Raw genomic sequence first — 14,646 nt, forward strand, 5'->3', positions numbered from 1 at the left:
AATATGCATACTGTGTGCAACCAGATCAAATTGTTGTTATTCATATTTATAAGCTTGACAATAAAATGCACATTGTTTAAAAATCTAGACTTTGTTCCAGCATTACAGTTACGTGTCCCACATTGTCCCACACAAACACACTCCTTGTCCCATATGTGGCTCGTAAGCACCTGCTCACCCTACCTGTGGTTAGTTTTCCTCACTATGGGAGACCACCTGAGTGACTCACTACTCCCTCTAGTGGTCACATAAATCCACAGCGCTGTCATTATGAATTTATTGAGGTTATATCAGCAAACGGCAGTAACAGTCAAGTTTGAAAAACCTTCCTGAATCTCTCTGAAGTTTTTTCTTTTACTTGAAGTGGTTTTTGCCATTTTTCACCAGTGAGTAAATGTGCATTTAGGAAATTCGTTTAAAACTCATCTATTAAATTATTCTGACATAATGAACATTTAACTCGTGACTGATCAGCTGACTGATCAGTGTTCACAGATATTCCTATGACGTTGACACTACATTTGTAGTAGTGCTGACCTATGAGGACACTGAGTTATCCTCTTCCTTATCCACGGAAGAGGACGTCATAGACATTTTAGAAAATAACAACAGATGGCTCTGCCTCTTCTGTTTTAGTTCATTGTATCCTTCAGTGCTACCTGCTGGCAACATAACACAGCCTAGATAATTTGCTCTAAACTGACCTCATGACATTGTGTTGTATGTCACGCCAGTTTGTATGCATTTTTGACCTTTCACATGTTATTCAACGCCATTTGATCACGTGTCAATTTACATCAAGATCTGTGATTCACATAACTCTAACCCCTAACCTTAAACCTTACCCTCAGTGCGAGGTATTTGGCGCGGCATGAACATGCATACGGAAAGCTTATAATGCGTACAGATAACACACCAATTAAAAGGACCGTGTATATTTATGTGAGCCATAATATCACATTGAGAAATGTGTATATTTTTTAATTCCATTTTGCAAATTTTTCAAATGTTCACTTAAAGTTTTCTTGACATTTTCAGATTCAGAAAAATGTATTGATCCCTGAAAGGCTTTTCAGTTTCAGCGGTGTCAGAGGAGACCAAATTAATACTGCAGTGTTCAAAACAAAAAGTATGATAGAGCAGATGGGCTAAAACCCTAGAATAAATATACATTACTAATAAAATCACCTAACAAATACAATCATCATTTCAGGGATTGCAGCTAGTGTCATTGCTTCACACACCTTTTAAATCGGTTTCCTTTCTGGCTCTTTTCTATGTAGATCAAGAACCTGAACATGATGTTTTCCCGCCTGAAACGCATAGTTCCACTTATGCGTCCAGACCGTAAGCCCAGCAAAGTGGATACGCTGAAAGCAGCGACGGAGTATATTCGATTGCTTGTAGCAGTTTTGCAGGACACTGACAGTGTGAGTACAGCTTTCATCAGGTCTTTATCAAAAAGCAAGTGTCCTCTGCTGTTGTCACAATCTTGACTGCCACTTACCGTATAATGTTGATTAGTGTTATTTTCTGTTTGTCAGGATGATGGCAGCTGGGACTGATTTCCTAAGCATGCAATCACTCACGGTCAGACTGAAGGCTTGGGCAGGTGACCTATGGAGAGTTGATGATGTGAGTCCTGTTTGTTCTTTTCCTAAATACAGCTACGACTGATGATTTGAGTGCATCTTGTTTGATTAAACTACTGGTACACAAGGGCATCTAAAAATTAGAATACTTGAAAAAGTTCAATATTGCAGAAAGTGCAAATATTTAATATATTGTGAACACATTACTTGTAAACTAAATGTGTCAAACAGTTTTTTTCAGTTTTGATAACTACAACCAACAGTTCAAAATATAGAAAATATGTCTCTCAATAGAATATTCATTTGAGTTAATCTGTATTTATTTATTCTATTATTTTACCCCATCCTGTTCAGCAATTTGGCCTCCAATATAAGTGTACTGGGGCTACAAGATGTCTGACAGTTTTGATCTGAAAGGGTTTTGAACCTTATATCAATTTCCCTATTGGATGGATTTAATTATTTTATTACTGTAAGGATTTTACTGATGGGAGAACAGGACAGGGGTTATACACAACAACACTGATACAGACCCTGAAACAGAAAGAAACAACAGACAAAAACAGAACAGTAACAATTACAATGAACAGTGACAATATATTCTGAACTTATTTCATCTAAACTAATATGTTTCAAGCAGTTTTGTTTTCAATCTTGATAACTACAACCTACAGCTTAAAAATATAGAAAATGTGTCTCTCCTCGTATAATATTTCATTTTGAGTTTGAGTAAATCAGTTTTTATGCAATTTATTTAAATACCATGATTTTACAAGTCTAAAATGATTCAATTTGAAAGTTGTTCAGAGGACACTCATTTACGTCTTTTACAAGGAGAGTAGGCCACAGAAGGTGACTGCTGAAAGAGCTGGCTGTTCAGAATGCTGTGAACTGTGGGTGAACATGAATGGTCACAGGTAAAGCAGATTCAAGAACTTGGTGGAGCTTCACAGTGGACTGAGGCTGGAGTCGGAGCATCAAGAGCCAAACGCAAGGACATGTTCAGAAAATGAGCTACAAGCATCACATCCCTAGTTCAGGCATTCCTGCCAGTGTTAGGACAGACCAATACTCAGTAGTCCAACATCCACTTCTCCACTTCTCTTTGGATTTCATTTAGAATAGATTAGAATCTTCTTATTTTGTCAGTAGGGGTTCACACATATAAACATGCACCACACACACTGAAATTTGTCTTCTTTAACCCATCACTAGATCATACATCACACACACTGCATGCTAGGAGCAGTGGGCTTGCCATATCAGGTGCCTGGGAAGCAAATGGGGGGATTGAGTGCCTTGCTCAAGGGCACATCAGCCAACAACTCTCCGCCAGTCCAGGGAATCGAACCTGCGACCCTTCGGTCACAAACCGACTCTCCAGCTGACTCCCCAGCCCTCTAGGCCACATCTGCCCCCAGACCCATTTGTAAGTTAGGGTCTGGAGGCAGAGTGGAGAGGCACAGAATCCAAGTGGAATCAAGTCCTTTGTGACGTTACCACCGTCAGTAATGATTTGTTGTGCTTTGCCATCTGCTGATGATTCCATCAGGGATGATTCCCCTGAGTTTTATCATGTCCAAGGTCAACACAGCCGTCAAGATTTAAGAGCACTTGCCTCTCTCTGTGGAATGGCTTTACGGAAATGCTAATTTTCTCGCCTCACCTGAACTCTGTAGAGAGTCTATGTGGTATCATCAAGAGGATGATGAGAGATACTTGAGCAGTTCCACAGGCTGATCAATTCCACACCACACCACCACATTGCCTTAGGGCTTCTTTCAACATTCATTTATGCAAAAGGAGCCCTGACCAACTACTGAGTGCATAAATGACTACACTTGTAGGAAGTGTGACATTACCACATTATAAATCCTTCTTTTTTGATTGAAATTGTCTAATGCTTCTGTATATTGAGTTTGGGTTGTGTATGAGCTACAAGCCATAAGTATCAAAATTACTACAAAAAAGCCATGACATTTTTAAATATATATGTAATGAATCTAAAACATATGAATGTTTAATGTTTGAATTGAATTTTGGAATGAAATCTTTTTTTTTTTTTAGGATATTCTCATTTTTTGAGATGCGTCTATAGATATGTACTCGTAGAGTATAGCCATCATAAACATATTCATGACTACAAACTAGGAATGTAACGATTACCGGTATACCGATAAACTGCGGTAAAATTCCTGACGGTTAATATTATCGTTTAAATTCTAATTATCACGATAACCGTGTTCGATTACCGCACTTTGAAAGACAAACTTGATCTGAAAAATGGTCAAACAGTGTCCATAAGGTGTCATCTTTAATGCACATTTGTAGGTTTGATGTTTACATGTTAATATTTGAATGTTTCTGCAACAGGAAGTACATTGTGCCTATTATTTTCTTTTCTTTTTTTTTTTTTTTTTCAAATACAAATTGGTTAAATTATTTCAGGCTGTGTATAAGACAAATACTTTTTGAACATTTCAAGCACATTTCAACAATACCGTGATAATATTGATAGCCATGATAATTTTGGTCACAATAACTGTGTTATGAAATTTTCATATCGTTACATCCCAACTACAAACCAAATGTGACTCGCATAATTTAATTTTAACTGTTCAACTTGTATAAATACACTGAAAAAACACTTTCCCTTGTTCAAAGCAAGTATTATGGTGAATTTATTTAATGTATTATGTACCTTGACAGTTTCTGAACATGACAGATGAGCACATGGAAGATGGATTCCACATGATGGCGGAACCAGGATCAGAGGATGGAGATGTGACCAGACTAGTGCTGCAGCACTGTGTGATGCCTGCATACCAGTTCATCATCAAAGTATCGCCAGATCAGACTTCGGTAACTCATTTAACTTGTACAATATAAACACAGCAGGTGCTAAAATCAGAGGGGGAAAATGCAATATTTTGAAACTACATGCCATCCATCTGCAGCTCTACTGTCTCGATCCGAATCAAAAAACCGAATATAATCATTGATGACCATACATCATTTTAGGTCATTTGCTAAAATGAAGCCAGTTTTTCAATTTTCTGTAACAACACATGATCACGTACAGGTCACATTTTATCAGTGATTGGTGATTTTAGCCATCAATCACATATTTAACCCCACACCTGTCTGAAAACACTAGTGATTTGTCAAAATGAGGACATCACAAGGTATTTTGTCCACAACCTGAAAACACAAAGAGTGAGGAGATACAGAAATCTCATATCCTCTCAGAACAATTGACATACAATATGCTCAAATGTAATTATGGAATATTTCTACAATGATGTTAAAAACTACCAGACACTGCAGTATGAAGCACAATTTTATGCTTCTTTTTGTCTGCTATGATTGGAATGAAAGTACACAATGATGAAAGGTGAAACATTTTCCTTAGAAAATGGTGTATACTCAGTAATAATCCAGTTCAGTAATGTCTTCCGACTTTCTCTTAGCATGTAGTGGTGCATTTACCGGTTGTGAAATCTAGATACTTTATGGTCATCCATCTCATTGTCTTCGGAGATGTTGCTTTTACAAAGGAATAAAGTTTGGTCTTTCTGTGATTATCCATGTTATATCATGACGGAGTCTCCAGTGCAGCCTCCATAGACATTAACCAGCAAATAGACTGAATAAATGCACGACAGAGACAAAAGAAAACATGTTGCAAATCCTCAGAATTGGAGATCTTGATTAGCATGGGACTAGTTATCACATGACCTTTGTGTTAAACCAAATAGAGTAGGTAGTTTAATACAAAATACAGACATGGCAGATTTGCAAGGTTTAATATAATTATAAATGATCTATTGCCATTTGACACAGCTGTGGAAAAGAGAAACCACTTTCCTAAGCTTCCACATTGTGGCATGGAGTAAAACAGTCATGTCTCTCAGAATCTCAAAAGGGATCAGTAATTATGGCTGTAAATCATGTTTTCAATACCTGTCATTATAAATCTGCATCATGGTGTAGATTTCTACAACCTGAAAATGGAGTCTGGAAGGTGGGTACAATCCCATCTTCTTCTCAGACCACTTGAATTGAAATAAGTTGAAAGATTAGTATGATGTTTTTTTTTCTAATGACAACAAACATATGTGAAGCACTTCAGCTTTAATTTGGTACTGAACAGATCTTTTATTTAATTTTCATCAAATTGATTGTTCTACCCCTTTTTCTCTGAAATGTTTTGAAAATACAAAAGTTGAAAAACATTAGTGAGTTGCCTTTTATCATGCTAAATATCAACTGATGAGAATATTTTAATCATCATTTTTTGTCCACACTGCTCACATCTAATGTTTAAGTACCCTTAATATTACTTATTTTATTAACCTTTAATAAACCAGGTAAATCCCATCAAGATTAAGAACCTCTTTACAACCTTTGCAAGTCCTGGCCAAGATAGGCAGCAGCAAGTACAAATTAAAGCCGCAAGTGGCATTGAAAGGCCCTCACCATGGGCACGTCCAGTACAAGTATGTCCATCGTTCAGCAGGTGTACCAGCTCAGTCAAATTTGAGCCAAATCGGTGTTCGTATGTCCGAACTGATGCAATTTTTGTGAAGGTAAATTTGTAGGGGGCACTATTGTGTGAATTTTAAATGTCTTCTGACAAATGGGTGTAGGCTTGGGAGATTGGCAACTGGTTGAAATTTGAGCTAAATAGGTGATCATATGTCTAAGCTAAAACAATTTTAGTAAAATTAAATTTGTAGGGGGCGCTATGGAACCAAATATTAATTTCTTCCAATAAATGGCTGTAGGCCTGGGAAATAGAAGTCTGAGTCAAATTTGAGCCAAATCAGTGTTCATATGTCCGAACTGATGTCATTTTTGTAAATGTACATTTGTAGGGAGTGCTATAGTGCGAAATTGCAATTTCTTTCAACAAATGGGTATAGGCCTGGGAAATAGACATCCGAGTCAAATTTTAACCAAATCGGTGTTTGTATGTCAGAACTGATGTCATTTTCGTAAATGTACATTTGTAGGGGGTGCTATAGTGTGAAATTGCAATTTCTTTCAACAGATGGGTATAGGCCTGGGAAGTAGACATCTGAGTCAAATTTTAGCCAAATCGGTGTTCGTATGTCCGAGCTGAAGCAATTTTTGTAATGGTAAATTTTTGAACAAACTTTGCAAAGTTTGCAACCTCGTCGCACAAAAACGGAAACATCAGTCCCAAAAATTTGGCTGACTTTTGATGCCCATGAAAAAATGAAGGAAGGTCCCCACAACCTATGAGCTCCCAAAACATTTATTCAGTCTGATGAAGGGCCTCGGCCCGAAATATCACGTTGCTGAATAAATGTTTTGGGAACTCACAGGTTGTGCGGACCTTCCTTTATTTTTTCATGGTCAGTTTTTGGATCCTGCACACCTCCTATTGTTTGGACGTGCGTGTCGTTTACCTCTTTTCATAACTTTTGATGCCCCATTTCTGTAGATACTGTACACCAATTTTGAGCTAATTTGGCCAAATGCCCAAGGAGGAGATTGTTAAAATACGACGTCAGCGAAAACGCTGACTCAGCATTTTGGAAATTTCAATCCAATATGGCCGACTAAGGGTTGGTTTAGGGGCGTAGCCATATTAATATTTTTTGTTTGTCTCCTGACAAAGAATCTGTGTATCAGTTTTCATGGCTCTACGACAAACTTTATGTTGGATGTGGTACCATTGGCGTAATGTATTTCCACTTCTCAAGGGGACGCAGTCGCAACATTACTTTACCAACATCTACGAAACCTATATGTAAATTCAGTTTTTCACACTTCTGAATTTTGGGCAAAATTTGGTGAGTTTTCGTAAATGTTTAGGGGGTCAAATTTGAGCTCAAAGCACAGGAGAAGGAAAAATAAATAAATAAATAAATACATACATACATACATACATAAAAATAATAATAATCTGAGCAAGAACAATATAGCCGTTGCCGTGGCAACCACGTATTTGGCCTTACTTGAAAGCTGTCGAGGTCCCCCACATGCCTGTGGGGTCAGATGTCATGTGTCGTGCACTTACACACACGTGACTGACCCCAACTGGACGTGTCCCATTGACTCCCATTCATTCTAAGCAGGTGTAAATATGCGGTTTGTGTACATGACATGTACATGTTCGGAAAGGTCTGATGGCTGTGAATGTGAATATGAGTGAGAGTGGCGCCAGTGGAGAAAGGCGACTGCGTCACTGGTGATTTCGTCCCCATGCGCCCACTGCAGACTCAATAGGCCCTGCGCTGGCTTTACTCGGCTCGGGTCTAAACACAGTTACAAGATTACACAGGTAAAACACAGATAAACACATTTAACAATAAATAATAGTAATAATAATGTTTGCAAGGAGATGAAGACAAACAAGTGCAAGTTATGGGTCCAATGTCAACCCCCCCCCCCCCCCCCCCCCCCCATACATACATACATACACACACATACACACACACACACACTTCTTCCCCTACCCCTTGGCCCTTGCACATGGCTCTACTCCTTGACACGGAGTTGCAAGGGGTAGGGGTTGAAATGTTTCCTTATGAAATGGGACAACCCTTCCAGACCTGTTACATCATCGTCATTGATGCTGCTATTAACAAATGCAACAACTTTGTTTGCGAACGAATTCACCATGCCATCAGCAGCTGTAACCATCTTGATTGCATGGGCTTTGGGCATCTTTTTGTGGCTATCAACAGCAAACCACAGAAATGCGATCTATAAGATATTGAAACAGCCTTAAATGGGCAATCAAATGATTAAGTTATTTACAAAGAAATGCGAACATTTGTGTGTTTCTTTTGTCGCACTGCTGCACTTCTTTGCTGTGTTTTGCTTCCATCTTGCCAATGATTTGAGTAGTATTATAAATTTCTCATACCCCTCCATTTGTAGTGTGGTCCTCTCCCTTACCCATCTCCCTCCGAGTCATCGAGAATTGAGACAGCCCAACCCCTTTACATGAATGCATTGAAGGGCTGAGTGGGAGGGCCAAAGGGTGAAATGGGATTGGACCATGGAGTCAGCCTTCATCGGCATTAATGTGCAAATGTAGAGAGGCAGGAGGCTTTGAATATATGATTCAAGAAAGACAGAGGCTACAAACAATAGACAATCAGACAGGTCTGATTATTAGTCTGACAGCAAGGTGATGTAAACGCAGATGTCGAACAATACACAGCATTTGTTTTTTTCCCCCTTTTTTCCAGTGAGTTGAATGTTTCATTCTTTCATAACATCCAAAGTGCCCTCAGAAGTGTCATTCAATTATTCAAGGTATAGAAGCTTCAAAAAGACATTTCTGGAGTATTCGTACTATTAAATCCCTTCACCAGTTGATGTGATATGCTCTTAAGCATTCAAAGACTGCTCGTCTCCAGCCCCAAACAACCTTGTGTTTTTGAGAAAGTGTGAATGAGAATTTTTTTTTAGCTTTCAATAAAAATATATATATATAATGCAGTTTATACTTTGCCTAAACATTAGGAACATCCAAATAGCAATGAAAACAAAGTTCTTACAGAATTAAAGATTGACTCTGTTTTTAAATATACAGAGCCTGACCATGGAAGTTCATCTGGATTTAAATAGAGGTAAAGAGGAAAACATTTTTCACCTGCAACAAGTTCTTTAACCCCAACTTTAATGAGTATCCTCCCATTTCTTTAACAGTTATGCCAGAGGGCATGCTGTGATTGTGGAAAAGATGCAACTGCAAAGGAAACGACTAAGGAGATGCTTAAACTGTTAGAAATTGGGTTGAAACTCTCCAATGTATTATTTAAACCTGGAAGGATAATGGTATCAAGTATCATTTTTAAGGAATTATAGATCACATTTATGTTTCATGAAATCAGCAGTTGAAGTCACAGCTATGTTTAATTGTGTCTGTGGAAATATTCCTAATCCTCATTAACAATGTGAGGAGATCCCCCAGGATTAGGTCTAAACAGTTGAGCACCCTTAATAAAACCACTTGTCAGTGAGACTGATCAGGAAACAAAGGCGCTGATTTGCTACAGGGCATAAGGTGTTTGCTCTGGGGGGATTCTGTTGGGTGTCTGTGAATTGGCTTCACAGTCTGGTCCGATCAGCTCTAAATGTAAAGTGTTATGAGATAACTTTTGTAATGATGTGGCGCTAAATAAATAAAATGTAATTGATTAATTGAAATATCAACCTTGTTTCAGAGTGATGGGTGCATCAGTTAGAATTGATAGGCATGTGGGAAGACAAATGCTTTCATCCTGGATGGTAAAAATGTCTGTTTTGGGCAAATCTAAGCTCTACTCAGTGTCTTCTTCTTATTTGTAGCTAAATGCTGCTTTGCCATGTTTAGTCTGGACTCTGTGGTCAATCAATATTTTGATTGTATTGTCGTGGCATATTGCTTCACTGTAATATTTATGCTTAATTTGACATTGAACAATTATTTAATCATTTAATTGTTTTGAAAGTTCTACCTATAGATTTCTGAAACGTTCTGAACTTGGAAAAAACCTGACAATCACTAGGAACTGGTATTTTCAGACCGTTGGCTTGTACTCAGAACCAGAAATCGGCCTTTTGAATGGGACTGAACCAGTGATTGGACATTGAATATGCTAATAATCAACATGCACTGACATGACCTGATCCTCAAACAATAGGCAATCGGGCATCTTTGATTGTCAATCTGACTAGAAGGTGGTTTAATTGATAATGACCATCAACACAAAGCATTTTTACCCTCGGCCCTCGCCGCAGGGTATTGTCATCAGTTTGTTGTCCGTCCGTCTGTCTGTCCGTATATGCAAATACTTTGGCATGAACTGAAGGCCGAGGGTTTTCAAGTGCATCTACATCATATTTTCTTCTCCAGTGAGTCCAGTGTTTAGTCTATTCAAGACATTCCCTCCATCCCCACAAATTGTATGTACCATCTTGGCTGATTGCTTATTCAAAGTGAAGAGGCTTAGATCAGACATCTTCTGAGGTAAGCCTCTCTCCTACTGGGCTTTTTCTATCTGTTCTCACATCACGAGAAAATTTATGAAATGAATCTAGCAGGGCTAAGATCCGAAGTGGGGTCGTAAAGGACCATGTAGCAACAGTGTTCCAGACACAAGAAGCCCATTGCTGCCCCCTGAAATCAGTTTAACACGGATAGAAAGTGAATATTTTGACTTTATTAGAAATTAAACAAACTGCTAAAATGGACATCTGAGGCAAAGTAATGAATACAGAAACGATTCAGTAATTAAATAAACCTGGATCTGACCATAAAAGATAATTGCAAAAAACCAAGGCAGTTTAATTAACCCAAAAAAAAAAAACCTTTCATCTACTGTTTACTGTTCAATGAGCATCTCCTCCAGCATTTGTACAACTTGTATCACTCATACAACCTCCACATACGATGGAGTTGATGCCACAGTGGGCATAAAGATCAACTATTTGATACTGGATGATTTAATTTCTATTAAAGCTATACCTACCAATCAAGCATGGCTCACAGCACTTAGTAAAAATTTTAACATGAACAACCCGCCTCCCTCCAAAGCCCCGCCCGCTTCCCCCTGCCTGAGCTTAGAGCCCTATAAAGAGTTACACCACAATTTGATGTCGTTGCTCCGGTGATCACTTGGTTCCTGCAAGGTTATAATAGTTTTGGATTTTTCATTATAATTTAGTTTTATTTAGTTTTGTCTTTTTTCCCCTCTAATTCAGTTAGTTTTAATTAGTTTTTAGAGCACATTTGCTAGTTTTTATTAGTTTTCATTTTTTTCTCAATGCTTAGTTTTAGTTTAGTTTTAGTATTAATTTTTGTTTTGTTGTATCTTTTAGCTTCTTCGCCGTTGTATTCAAATAAATCTCGTACAGGACTCTGCTTTCTCCAAACTTTAGTCTCCATGTTTCCAGGTAGAGTGGGGACCAGAAGATGACTCTAAACCACAAGTGAAGAGAAGTGACAGACCGTAAAGTGCTGTATGGTGCTGCTAGCTAAAATTGCTAAAGTGAAATAAATCGCTTTCGTATCAATCTGACATTAACAAAGACAAAAACGAAGGGAATTTTTATCCATAATTTTTATACGGTTTAGTTAGTTTTATAAACGCACAATACAGTTTTCAGTTAGTTATTGTTTTTTTCTTTTGATTATAGTTTTCATTTATTTCAGTTAACGAAAATGTTTTTTCAATTCTAGTTTTCGTCATTTTGTTAGTTTTCATTAACGATAATAACCTTGGGTTCATGTCAGCCCGAACCATTCCAAATGAACTCAGTGCTCTCATGTTATTAAATGGGAGAAATAGCAGTTAGCATTAGGTTAAATCTCAAAATAAACCACATACAACTGTTGTGTCACTACTGTATATATTGTTGTATGTATTATACTTAAGGTTAGAAACCCAGTACTGTGTGTGTAAATGCATATATTTTTGTTCATTGTTCACTAACTATTGTTGATTTGTAATGTGTTGTTTTGTTGAGTGATTTAAATTAACGTGTTCAAAACAAAGCATTCATTCAAAAAGTGATGATATTCAATATTTGTAGTGATATTTATATATATCTAAGGAAGACTGCTCCTATAAACAATTCCCAGTCTATCTTAGTCTGTAGGGCTAACTGTTAATAATAATAATAATAATAATAATAATAATAATAATAATAATAATAATAATAATTTATTTGTAAAGCGCTTTCAATCAAAGTGCTGTACAGATATAAAATCAATCCCAATAAAACAATAAAACATAAAAGCTAAAAACATTAACAATAAAAGCACATCACGACTTATAACACAAAGTGAACAAGTGGGTCTTGAGCTTTGCTTTAAAAACATCCACAGAGCATGCCTGCCTTATGTCCAGAGGAAGACTGTTCCAGAGTGTTGGCGCACGGAAGGAAAAGGCTCGCTCACCGACAGTCTTTTTCCTGACTTTCGGCACAGTCAGGAGGCCAGATCCTTGAGAGCGAAGGGCACGAGAAGGTGCATATAGTCTAACCAGCTCTGTCAAGTAAGAAGGTGCCGCTCCATTTAAAATTTTATAAGTCAATAAAAGCACCTTAAAATCAGCGCGAACCTGACATGGAAGCCAGTGCAGAGAGGCCAGCACTGGGGTAATGTGATCAAATTTCCCAGCTCCAATCAGGACCTGAGCTGCAGCATTTTGCATTTATTAACTGGGGGGATATTAAATCATGCTTATGAAAACTGACTTGTTTTTATGGTCTTGGTCTCAATTCAGTCTCGACTCCTGAAAGACTCGGTCTTGACGCTTCAAAAACTTGGTCTTGACTCTGTCTTGACCTAGGCGGTCTTGTCCCCATCACTGCCTGCAGCACTTCAGAGGAAGTGGAGAGATTTATTGAAAGAATCTTGTATAAGACACAAGAGTGTACTTTAATCTTTCATTCATTTTCCTTGTCCTCCTTTGTCCTGTACTACTCATACCTCAATGGAACATTGCATTACTCAGCCTTGTAATCCTCTATAAAGCTGTGAAGTACAAGATGTTCTTGGAAGAGACCACTGCCATTAGAACCGAATGTCTCACTGTTGGGTATATGTGATCTCTCAAGCTCCTTTGCATTGATTTAAAGCAGCAATTCCCTATGGGCAAATGACTCAATGTGTTGATAATGCAAAGAGACTTGTCCTCGGACCATTATGCATCCTCATTTCCATAGACAAGGGCAGATGTTTTCTAAGAAGGACCACTTCAATCCACATTCATTCGTGTAAAGAGACATTAAATAATGCAGCCGTTCTACAGCACCCTTTGTGGAACAGTGTTATCTCTGAACAAACAGATGAATTCTCAACAACCTGAGGAGTTCTTTCCTGTTTTTCTTAACATTGCACTAATGCACCACTAACACACCATAAATGTGCACACTCGACCACAAAGTTTTAATCACAGATGTTCTTTCCATCCAGATGAACTGTTTCCTGCCACCGGGGCACCAATTATAGACCCTCTTTCAAAGTCGCACAAAGCTATTCCACTATCCATCTAGATCCAAATTGAAAATCAGTAAATTTATAGATGCCACAGAGCAGGATTAGATGTTAATTGCTCAACTGTGCAATGCAGTGCACCTGCGAACAAGTGTCTGCATTTGCTCCGTCTATAAGCTAATTTATTCAGGTTTTTCTTTGTCTTCATCTGAGTGCAGATGTCAGCTTAGTCTAATGTTCACTGATGCTGTTGATGAGAGTGGTAAACTGATGCTGTGTGCAATATACATCTTAATGTTTCAAGAGAAAAAGGTGTCACACCACCAGTTAAAAAAAAACAAAAACAATAAAACAGAACAAAAAAAACAATACTATGCAACAAGTAAAACATCATTTAATAAGTACAAACTCAGCAGGTCATCCTCATCATTGGAGAATATCAGTGTGTGTATTAGATGAGGAGTTGCGCAATATGATGGAATATTAGGGCCAAATTAAGGACAAAATTGCATTGAATAAAGTCCAAATCAGAGTTGGGTCATTTTCCGGTTACGTGTAGTGTATAAGTTTAACATGGGTTAGATAGACATTTATTATAACCACAGGTTGGGATAAATTAACTCATATCCTACATTAACAACCTTAGGGTGACCGTCATGTTGTCAAATAGTTTTTATTTATACTAACATAATTTTCTCATGAATATTAGTATGTTATATTTTTATGAACAGATTGACAGAGCTGCCAGTGCTGTGAGTAATGACTGATTTACTGATGAGTCAAAGCCAGTAACATGGAGAATCATATTTCAGCAGGAAGAGGGGGAAAATGTCTGCGGTGCATGTGGTTGTTTACTATAAAGTTCATGTACTTTTTGGGGCAACATGAGAGGACACACAAGGGGCTAAAATTGTACCTATAAAGGGGAAAAACATCAGCAATACAACATGAAAAAATTCAAGACAAATCTCATCATGGTGGTGCTTGAGTCACATACAGTCAGCCGTCTCAAATGTGATGAGGTGATGCTTATTATTTAGCATTCACTGGTTGTCTAACTACCTTAAAGGAGCATTACTGTCACCC

The 14,646-nt window shown here is 37.8% G+C and overlaps 1 pseudogene; it reads left to right on the forward strand.

Moving 5' to 3' along the window:
- Positions 1 to 12,913, forward strand: part of LOC115426222 (twist-related protein 2-like) — a 28,616-nt pseudogene extending 15,703 nt beyond the window's left edge.
- Positions 12,914 to 14,646: the final 1,733 nt, after the last annotated feature.

This window comes from Sphaeramia orbicularis, chromosome 9, assembly GCF_902148855.1.
Source record: "Sphaeramia orbicularis chromosome 9, fSphaOr1.1, whole genome shotgun sequence".
Taxonomy (NCBI): Eukaryota; Metazoa; Chordata; class Actinopteri; order Kurtiformes; family Apogonidae; genus Sphaeramia; species Sphaeramia orbicularis.